Source organism: Gigantopelta aegis, unplaced genomic scaffold (genome assembly GCF_016097555.1).
Source record: "Gigantopelta aegis isolate Gae_Host unplaced genomic scaffold, Gae_host_genome ctg4208_pilon_pilon, whole genome shotgun sequence".
Lineage (NCBI taxonomy): Eukaryota > Metazoa > Mollusca > Gastropoda > Neomphalida > Peltospiridae > Gigantopelta > Gigantopelta aegis.
Genome location: NW_024533737.1, coordinates 1 through 11207, shown reverse-complemented (window position 1 = coordinate 11207; position 11207 = coordinate 1). Strand labels below are relative to the sequence as shown.

Genomic DNA, 11207 nt, shown 5'->3' with positions numbered 1-11207 from the left:
CAATAAAAATACAAGTTGCAATAAATGTTGTTAGGGTAAAATGATTCTGCTAGTGTGAAAATATTAAGATGGAGATGTTAAAATTAAGACTGACTAAAAGATTATAATTAAAAATCTAATGCAACATTTTTATTATGTCACTTACCAAGGACCTATAACTCTTTAAAAGAAAGTTCTTGACTTGCCAAATTCTCAAAGTATAGACAGTAATTAAAAAATGGTCCAAGACGATAAGTACCCAATCACATTAAATTTTTAACTATATTAAATACTACCTATCAAGTTATCCTAGTCAATATTCTATCAGTACAATGTCTTAAATAAAATTAAATTACAAAAAGGATCCCTAGATATGACTGTGTTCAATGACAAGAAATACTTTATTTTATAAAAATATGTTCATGTAATAAACATCCAAATATTTTAACACAATTACTTGGTAGTATCTGACCAGCAGTTAATCCATTTCAAAGAAATCCTCATCATCCTCGTCATCATCATTTGTTGCCATTCTTCTTCATCATTCTCTTCTTCATCATCACTAAAAGTATATTTAATTCGTTTGCATTGTCTTTTTGACCGTTGTTTGGGAACCTCTTCCTCATCATCACTTGCAATATCTGATGTGACAAGATGTTTAACTGGACTTTTCTTAGCAATATGTTTGACATTATCATCATCGGAAATGATTCTTTTAACAGGACTTTTTGTGGCAGCAGGAGCTTTTTCTCTTAGTTTTAACAGATTTTGTTGCTACACTATCTTCATTTTTCTTAGTAGCAGTAGTTGATGCTTTCTTTGTTTTTTTACTTCCTAGTTTCTTCTTCACAGGACTAATAACTAAAACATCATCCACCATAACAATATCATCTTTGTCATCGCCAGGTTCACTTGATGGTTGGAACTCCATTTTACACTGACCAGGATCATCTTTGTCACTTCCAGGCTCATTTGATGGTTGGAACTCCATTTTACACTGATCAGGATCATCTTTGTCATTGCCAGTTCACTTGATGGTTGGAACTCTAGTTTACACTGACCAGGATCAATCTTAGGTTTTTTTGCTTTTACTCCCTTTTTCTTTCTTAACTGCACAAAACTCTGGAATAATAGGATCAATTACTTCCGCAAAAGCAGATGGTTTAGTCACTGACAAAGAGTTACTTTTACCAGTAGCTATAAGAAAAAAAGATAACCATTAACATGTAATGTACACAACATACCCACCCACATGTAATTACTACCTGTTAATTTAGCTTGTCTCCCTCCTTTTCCTTTGGTCTTCTTTTTGACAGTAATGGGCTGCCCCTTCCTTTTCTTCTCGACGTTCCATTTCTTTCTTCTACTTCCTATGATTATAACATAGTATATAACTAGTACACACTATACTAACATCAAGAGCCACAACAAACATATCCAAGTCCTCCTTCCAAAGCTCCTTCGGTGTCTTCTTTCGCAATTTCTCTAGTTCCTCTGCCTATTATTAAATTTATTAAATATAGTGAATAATTTCAAACAAAATTTTACTTTTTTATCTCTGTTCTTTAATAATTCTTCCTTCTTTTCTTTTTGTTAGTTCCATAATTGCATAGATAGAGAGTAATTGTAATCTGGTCCCCTCAGAGTCTCTAGACTCCTCCCCCTCTTTATCATCTGATGATGATGACACCCAAAGATCTCTTCCAAGTTTTGACAGGGTCGCTATCATATCCTCTACTCAGTAACTCCTTTATCATATCAACTTTACTTTTGTTCTCTGCACATACATATCATCAGTTATTTTATTATTTTAATAACGTACCCAATAACTACTTTTCCTTCTATTTTCTCCATTATAAAACGAGCTTGATTGTTAAGCCGAGAAGACTCAGCCTCCAATTGACCTTCTATATAAGCTTTTCTCTTATGATATACTGTTAATCTGGTGTCATAAAATTCTCTCAATATATCACATTCTCCCTCATACTTTTTCAAACAGCCATCAGAATCAATAGAACCTAAGGAGGCATTGATCAAAGTACTGAGATAGAAAAGGTTGTTTTAACTTACCATGTTAGATGTATTAATAGAAGATTCTAGTTTGAACTTTTTATGGATACCAATTTCTTGTGCCTCTCTTAATTTGTCTTCAGTTAAAGTCACGACAAATTTAACAGTAGTATCAGTATGATATTCTTTATAATCACTGTATAATACAATGATAACAATATTGACATAATAATATAGCTTACGTAATGAAGGGTGGAGCTTTATCTGTTCCATGGAGCATTGGTTCGAGAACATTTTCTTTGTAACTTTGAGTCCATGTTTTAATAGGAAGCTCAGTAATTTCAATACTGGTAGGACTCAATAACCCAACTCGTCCATACACCATGTACTTTTGAGGTTCAAATAGGTGCTATTGTCCCTTGGAAGCTCTTATACCAAGGTTTCTAGTAATATTAATAAATAAGAAGTACCTCTCTCTTTCTTACCATTCCTTCTGGTTCTATCCCAGCTAACATTCTTTTCAAGTTAGTCACTATTTCTCTCGGGTTATAATTAGGACATTAGTGGAATAGCCAGTACCAATACCTTCAGCTCCATTGACCAGTACCATTGGTATTATTGGACAATACCACTCAGGTTCAATTCGTTGATTGTCATCATAAAGACTACTAATTGAGGGTCATCACTTAGGGGAAATAAATGTCTAGCCAGTGGACTTAACATAGTGAAAATATACCTAATAAACAAGGAGGTCATGTGACAATCACATGATGTTGCACTCACCTCGGACTGGCAGCATCTTTACCACCGTGTAATCGAGTTCCAAATTGTCCAATTGGTTGTAAAAGATTGAGATTATTACTGCCAACAAAAGTTCTGAGCTAAATTGATAATGGTGGCCATCAGACTTTGCTATAAGAATGAAGATATTTGACATCTAAAGAGGTGTGGTTTAAGATGCTGACCTCTCCATGATGATAAGCCGAGTGTTGCTTCAGCAACTGAACCAGCTAACTGTGCCACTTTGATATCTTTCTTGTCGTTTCTTTTAAAACAAGTGAATAACACTTTACGCTGACCAGGTTTCAAACCTAGAAAGAATGGGCGGAGCCTCCTATTAGCCACATCCCTATTAAATCAACTCACCATCTACCACACTTGGTATAGAGCGTTCGTTATCCCATATTTGAGAACAAGATGAGTTCTTTATTTATGAACTCAGAATATGTGATAGAATCAATTCTTTCTCCATATAAGAAACTCTATAAATAAGAGTAATATCCCCTAATCATCATATACTAATTAATTATTAATTACCTCTTCAAATCCTTCATTACGTTTCTCACGACGTTGCTGTAACCATGATGTAAGCCATTCCTTTCTATCATTCACACACTTCTTACTGAAAGCCTACAGAGAAATTTCAAAAAGTAATGATGCCCCTACAATTATCAATAATTACCAGCTCAATAGCCTGATCATCTTCAGGTCCTTTATATTGGAAAGGTATACGATGTAGGTCCATATCAGAGAAGTATTCTTTAGCTTCTTTAGCTGTACTAGTACCGAGACCTTTGTAGTATTTGACTTTCCAAGTATGAGAATTGTCAGTAGTAGCTTTCCATCTCTCAAACTCTGGCAACTGAAAAAGGCTAGTTCCTGCTTGCCTTTAGTGACCTATATAAATAATAATTTAGTTTTCTCTATCTACTCCTTTTACTTTCACAATAGGTGTGATGAATTCTTCGATGAAACTATGACGAAGAAGGTGTGGCCAATTATGATGAAAGAAATTGATCACTAATCCTTTAATGTGAGAGCCATCCTGATCTTGATCAGCCATGATCATAATATGACCATAACGTAATGATTTGAGCTCATCCTCATCAATATATTTCTTGCCATACTGAAGACCCAATATCTTGATTACACTCTTGATCTCTTCGTTGTTCATTATCTAATTGAAATGATAGGGACTAACTCATCATTACTATAGACCACTCACTTGAGTATGAGATGCTTCCCTTACATTGAGCAGCTTTCCTCTCAATGGGAACACACCATAGTTATCACGGCCAACCACACCTAACCCCACTAACAGCCAAAGACTTGGCTGAATCTCCTTCAGTAACTATAAGTGTACAATGCCTGAATGCTTGCTTCCTGCATCATTGGCATCATCCAATTTAGGGATGCCTTTTAACTTAGTGTTTTTTTAGAACCATGCTGTTTTTTTGTTGAGCTGTGACTGAGACTTTACTTTAGCCCAATTTAGTATTCGTTCTACTATACCACAGGTTAATACCTGGACATGTTGATAGTCATGTGATTTTAGACATGTACACTGGTCAAACCTGTTTTATAAACTTGTCACTGAACTGGCATGTTGAACCAAAAGACTTTGCTTTAAGTGTCATATTCTCTTTGTTTGTGAATCGAAAGATGGATTCTCACGAGACAGTTTGATAAAGACCCAGAGATGATTTTTGACATGAAATGGTTTTTAAGTCCATTCCACCTTTATTTTTCTTCTTAGCCACTTCAAGAACTTTAGTAACGAGTTGATCAACTACTAACTGAACGTGGGTACCACCCTAAAAGTGTGATAATTCATTATATAGTTTGCTATGGAAACCAAACCTTAGTTGTAGCAATAGAGTTAACAAAAGACGACTGTTGAAATCCGCTAGCACTAGAAGTAACACATACTTCCCACGAGGATTGACAATTTCATGAACCACTTTACGAGGTGTGTCATCAATCTTCATCATTAGGTTGTCCTTTAATATAGAGCTCAACATAATCTTTAAAAGATTTTACCTAAAATAAAAATATATAATAAATTAATACATAATAATACTTACTGGTAATTTATTGCCATTGAGATAGACAGCTACGCCTTTAGTACATCCAGCGATATCATAAGCTCTCCTGGTCATCAGTGAGACAATGTCTTTGTCCAGGTGAGTCATGGTTTGAACTTTGATAGATCAGGTTTAAAGGTCACTTTGGTGAAGTCTTTTTTTTGCTGAAATGACACTGTGTTTACCAGATACTCCCATATTGTTCTTCCAAGTCTATATGGAGTATATAATATAATAGTTATAAAAATTAGACTAACTTGTTTAAAGTGTTTTGCCAGATTCACTAGAAGCTGTCTCAACTGTAAACTCAGTGCTAAATATGTTACATAGTTTGGCTCCATAGCCATTTCTTCCACCAGTCACTTTCTTTTGTTTATCGTCATAATTTGATGATGTCAATAATGTTCCAAAGATGAGCTCTGGAACGTACATTTTCTCAACTGCATGCATTTCAACTGGTATACCAGCACCATTGTTCCAAACACTAATAACATTGTTCTCTCTAATAGAAAGAGTTAATGAGTAGGTGTGGTCATACTAGTAATCACTTACGGATCATGGTGATTTTTATTGCATTCATTTTAGGATCTCGTTGCTTGTTATCAGCTGCATTCACTACAGACACCATGTAAAATATTACATTTATCATTAAAATATCATACCAAGTATCTCATCAAAGATTTTGTATAGTCCTGGTACGTATGTTATCTGACGAGACACTATAGCTTCTTTCTCTTCATCATATACCCACATATGTTGAGTTGACTCCTCCACAGATCCAACGTAAGTATCAGGTCGTAACATATATGTTCCAGCTGGGTCTTGCGTTGGTAGATACGTTCGACAGACAATCGTTTGCTGCCTCCAGTTCCTTCAGTGAGTTCATTAAAATCAGAGAGAGGCTAAAGAGACATAAACATCTTTCATAATTTATTATAATGTCACTTACTGTAGCCATGATACGAGCTTCAGGTAGACAAATGAAATGGAGTTCGATATCACACTCTATGAGAGTATTTTGTTCGCCCGCTCTTTTCTGCGCATGCGCATATTCATTGAACCCTACTCAAACAAAAACCTTAAAAATCAGGGCTGTATATGAGAATCAAGCTACACATAATTGTAAAAATCAGGGCTGTATATAAGAATCAAGGCTAGATTATATTACATAACATTGTTCAAGAGTTTACATGTTCCATGACTATGTTCATTATAACACTCACTTTATAAAAACCTACTATGATCAGAAACCTTATACATGGTACTATAAATGTTATATTGGTATTATTTATTAATAGAACTTATTCATAAAATGAACATATATAATTATGAACAAAATATTGAGGAGAGAATGAGAGTCTCCTATCCCAGTCATTAAGGGGATCACCTCTACTGTCGCACCTATCCATTAAGATGAAATTTCTCAGATGAAAACGATTTTTTTCAGTGTTAGTTCCATAGTTTGAGTTCATAGTTTATAAGTTGGTCCCGAGTCATTCAAAGTTAGATTTTGTCCACAATAACTACACACAAAGGATCACTAATTAGGGGGAGGTGGTCTCATATACTCAAGTTCAGGGGGTGTGTCAGTACACCAATGATGTTGCATTGGCTGAATATTACCATTCCAAGATGAATTATCGAGAGCGATAGCGGGCTTGTTTCCATGGAAACATTATGAGACGCTGATAAAAGAGCCGTGAAACAGACAAGATAGACAGCTAAGCTGCTACCCATTGTCTATAAGATAATCATCTAACAGATAGCTTATTAAATAACTTCATACCTTAGTGGTTTGTTTTCCAGCATCAATCATTAACTCAGTTGTGTTAGATGCATCCCATAATGACACTAAGTCAGTATATGACACCAACCACGAGATCCAGCTTCCATACATGATATCCTACAAAAGTAAAATAGACTCAATACCAATACTTCTATACATACAGACTCATACCAATATTCTATACATACAGACTTACCTTCCTTGAACTGATGCCACAAAAATTATAATATTCTTGAGGTGAACACATAAAGACGCCAATCCTAAAACCATAAATATAATAATAATATATATTATATATAAATGTAATAATTTACAATGCTTGAAGAAAGTCTCTCTCAAGGATATCCATATTGACTTAGAACGTTGCCCTATTAAGACATTGACTTAATAAAGACAATTATAGTAACTATACCCAATCTTTGCCATTCAGAATTTAGACTAGTGCCTCCATTTCTCCTTCATCTTGAAGGTATTAGACGCTATTACCTAGCCCAACAAAAAAAAGACAAAAAGAAAAAAATGACATACGATAGACTACACAATAAAGGTAGGTACATCATATACCATTGCAGTTAAGAAGAGATCAGAAGATGGTACTTTAGTCAAATATTTTGGGTTTAGAGTAGAGAGAGATCGTTGAAGATAAAGCAGCCCCAACATTAGTGCACATGGAGTAATGCCTCCGTCCCTATAAGTAATGATTGTTGTCATGGTAACGATGGCATCAAGTTTATTACCTGGCATAGATCAACCATGTACCCAACCTTTAACGGTTTTTCCTTTTTATTATCTGACACAACTTTGACAAATGATTCTTGAGAAATCACTTTAAAGAGAACTTTATCATGTAATGTATGCTATTATGGAATATACCTGTCAAACTACGAGAAGAGTGCTGGAATATTCATCAACATCTTGAGGTAAGTAAAGTTTTCTACGAATATCTTGCCACAATTCTGGTTCTATAAGAGTAGAACTGCCATTATGTCCCCGATCTTCTAGAATGTTTTCCCACTATCTCCACCCAAACAATTTGTTTCTATTTATTTGTATTTGATTGACGGGTTAATTCAAAAATACGGTACTCTCATTAAACTAATAATAATAATACTGTAATGATTAAAATATATATTGATTAACTGTTTTTAAGATTAAATGATAATATAATAAATGTTGAATTATTATAAAGTGATATATATACCATTAAATAAATTATTGTAAAGAAACAATAATTCTGTTTATAATGGTATAATACTTAATAGTATATAAATAATAATATGATTATTATAATAATATATTTTCATTTGCATTCATATTTCTTTGCTATTTTTTTACATGCACCACACACTGTTTACAACACCATTGAAATGTACAGCATTTTTCAATCACTATGTACTCAATCTCCTTATAGCCTCTATTACAGCACACTGTATTGCAATGGCTCTTATCAGTTGCCTCAGGATGACAGAGCGCCCTTTAACTCCAAGAGATCCTTTAGATATGTCTTTGAAACAATAATCAGGTGATGATACAGCATGAACCAAAGTTGTATTAGATATAGGACGATTGCATTTGAGAAACCAACTAATTTTTGATGAAGTACTACTACCCGATATTAAACATGATTTTTTATAGAGACATTTAATTTCAGCAGCTAACCATTCAAAATCTATTAGACCTTGATAACAGGTTTTCACTGAACATGAGTGCAGAGAGTCCACTACATCTACATTTGTATCCCTTCAATTTGTTTTGTTCTAAAACATCTGTAAATAATAAAATAATGATAATATAATAATGATATAGAATTCCCAAGTTATTTAATAATTAAATCAAACGTAGCATTCATCATTCTTCGCAAACCAGTTCGTAGTGCAGTAGTGATGAACAGAGACCTTACATTATATAATACTGTATATGAAGGTATGCTAGAAATGTCATGTGTTGATCCAATTTATATTCACAGTAATTAAACTGAAATTCCTTAATGCAATCAATTAGTAATAGAGTTATAATACTTATGACTAGTCAAAATTTGTTGCCTTACTAAAGAATTAACTTACATTTCTCTTCCAACTTTATTGTTTTGAAAATTAACAAGTTGTCTAACTCCTTTTTCATTCTCAGCACTATCCATAAAGTCTTCTGCAATTTTTACACCATATGCCAGTTCTTTGAACAGCCAGTAAAGATAGTGCACTGGTAGTAGTAAATTTTCACCACATTCACAGTTCATCTCATTATCTTTACATTCTGAGGTTGTCACATGAGTATTGCAGCTGCATGATGGCATACATATATCCTGACTCTGAAGGTGCTAGCAATGATGTAAGACATTACAAGATAATGATTATATTTACACCTGTTGGTATCTACACTACTTGGTATGTACAAATTAGCCACTAGTTGAGAAGAATGCTGCCTGGAAAAATCTTTATACTATACAAACTATCACTTACTATTATGGGCTATAGAAAGATGCTAAGTATGCATGAAGCTTGCATTATTGGTATTACTACAGATACCAATCAAAAAATACTCGTTTTGTGACATTAGCTCGGTGTTCAGCATTGAAAATCCAGAACAATTCCATTTATATAGAAAAAGTCTTCTTCACACACTTGTTGAGCAAGTTTTTCTGCTTTAAAAGAACGTCAAGTAAACCTGGAGTTTTATCACACATTTCTCTGTTTTGAATTAGTAGATTACGACAGGTAAATTCGGTTGAGGCTGGAGTCGGGTTAACTGGGTACTGGTAGTTGGAGAAGAAGTTGTTGGTGAGGTTGGAGTACTTGTTGATGTGTCCGGTTTATATCCACTGACATTTGTAATGACACAGAAGACCAAGTGAGAATAGTAATAGGTCTAGGCATCATAACAAAGATACTATATTATATGGTTGTGTACAGTTAATATGTGGTTTAACAATGCAGATCTAGGAATATAATATTGGATTAACTCTCAAGTCACTGATTGCAGTGATTTTGAGTATAATGTCTGCCCAGGGTTGAAGTACACACATTACTTACCTGTTGAGTATGTTGAGTGTGCATTTATATCATGCTGTTTACAGCAGTATTTTCTCTGAGAGAACTTTGTTTCTCCATATCAACTTACAACTCCAACCAATGTAAATATAGTGTCTTTGCAGGAGGTAGTCTAATTGTAAATAATCACTGATCATCCTTTATAGAGAGAGAGTGGGGAGAGCATATGTTGACTATTGAATATTGTATTTGGTAACAACAAACAATGAGTCAACAAAATTTGAGATAACAGATGTAATATATCTGATTCTAAACATGTAGTACTGATAATAATGAAACATTATTTCACATTGACTGTTGTTAAAGCTGTATGAGCACGTGGGATGAAAAAAGCTAAAGTGAGATTTAGAGAATATTGTGGACATTTGCTACTATAAAGGTTTCCTACCCACACTAAAACGAACCCAATGTTTGTCATAATTGTTTACTGAACAAACAGTTCCTTTAAAATTTAGTCTAATACTAAAACAAACCCAATAATTTCATAATTGTTGACTCAACATGTGTTACTTTTAAATTTTAGCCAAATTAACCAATTACTATTTTTAAAGATGTGTATAGGTTGTCAAGGTGATTTAATAAGCAAGTCTTTCAACAGAAATTAACTACTTCATACCATCCAATTCCTGTAATTAAAAAATGTAACAATCAAATAAATATGACAATCATTTAATGATATCAACAATAACATAGTCCTCTTAATACTGGCAACCTCTTTGAAAAAAAATTAACGTCACATTATGCCCTGTTCTGGGAATGTAGACTTATTAACAACTAATGAATGTACATGCGAAATAATTAAGTATTGAAACAGCTGTAGTTTTGTTAGCAGTTCAAATGAGAGGAGTTAAAAGATGCTTTTTAAAAACAAATCAAGTAGCGATAGTGCTAAATATATAATAATAAAGTCAATAACTCCGCCCCAAAAATATATCCCGATCCTAGAGAGAAAAGAGATAGTTGATCAGTAATTAGTTAGACAAGACTGCAAACCTGAGTTGTACGCGTTCTATTTAGTCTCATTCATTGTGTTAGAAAACCAAGAGTATTAGCACTGTCCACATCTTTTACGAGCACCCTATAAGAGACAATTAATAATTCATGCCCATTATTGAATTTCAATTGCCCCATGAAAGCAGTTAATAACTAAAATGCACGTGTTTTTAATTAAAAATGTATAGCAATCAATTTTTCAAAGTAGGGTCACTATTAAAAAAACAAGCTAGTCACGTTAATAAAGGTGGGAGGTGCGGGAGGACCTGTAAAACGAAAGGACAAAGTTATATTAAAAGTCTAACAATGTAGAATTGTTAGTACCCTTTATAACCAAATTGGGAATATAGAAAATGTCATGAATCCATCACCTTATCCTAATAATTTAAGATTTTTTGCAAAATAAAGAAAGGCAAAATGCTTAAAGTGTCAGTGGGGAGGTCCTATTGTTGTAGGATAAGCGAAGTCCCTGGTGATCACCGTATTAAATAATTAGTTAATTTAATCAATTATTTTCCCTCTTTGTTT

General features: G+C 33.7%; 1 pseudogene; it reads right to left on the bottom strand.

Annotated features, from left to right (window-relative positions):
* Positions 1–1146: 1146 nt before the first annotated feature.
* On the bottom strand, positions 1147–5755 carry LOC121392628 (annotated as a pseudogene).
* Between the last annotated feature and the right edge of the window lie 5452 nt (positions 5756–11207).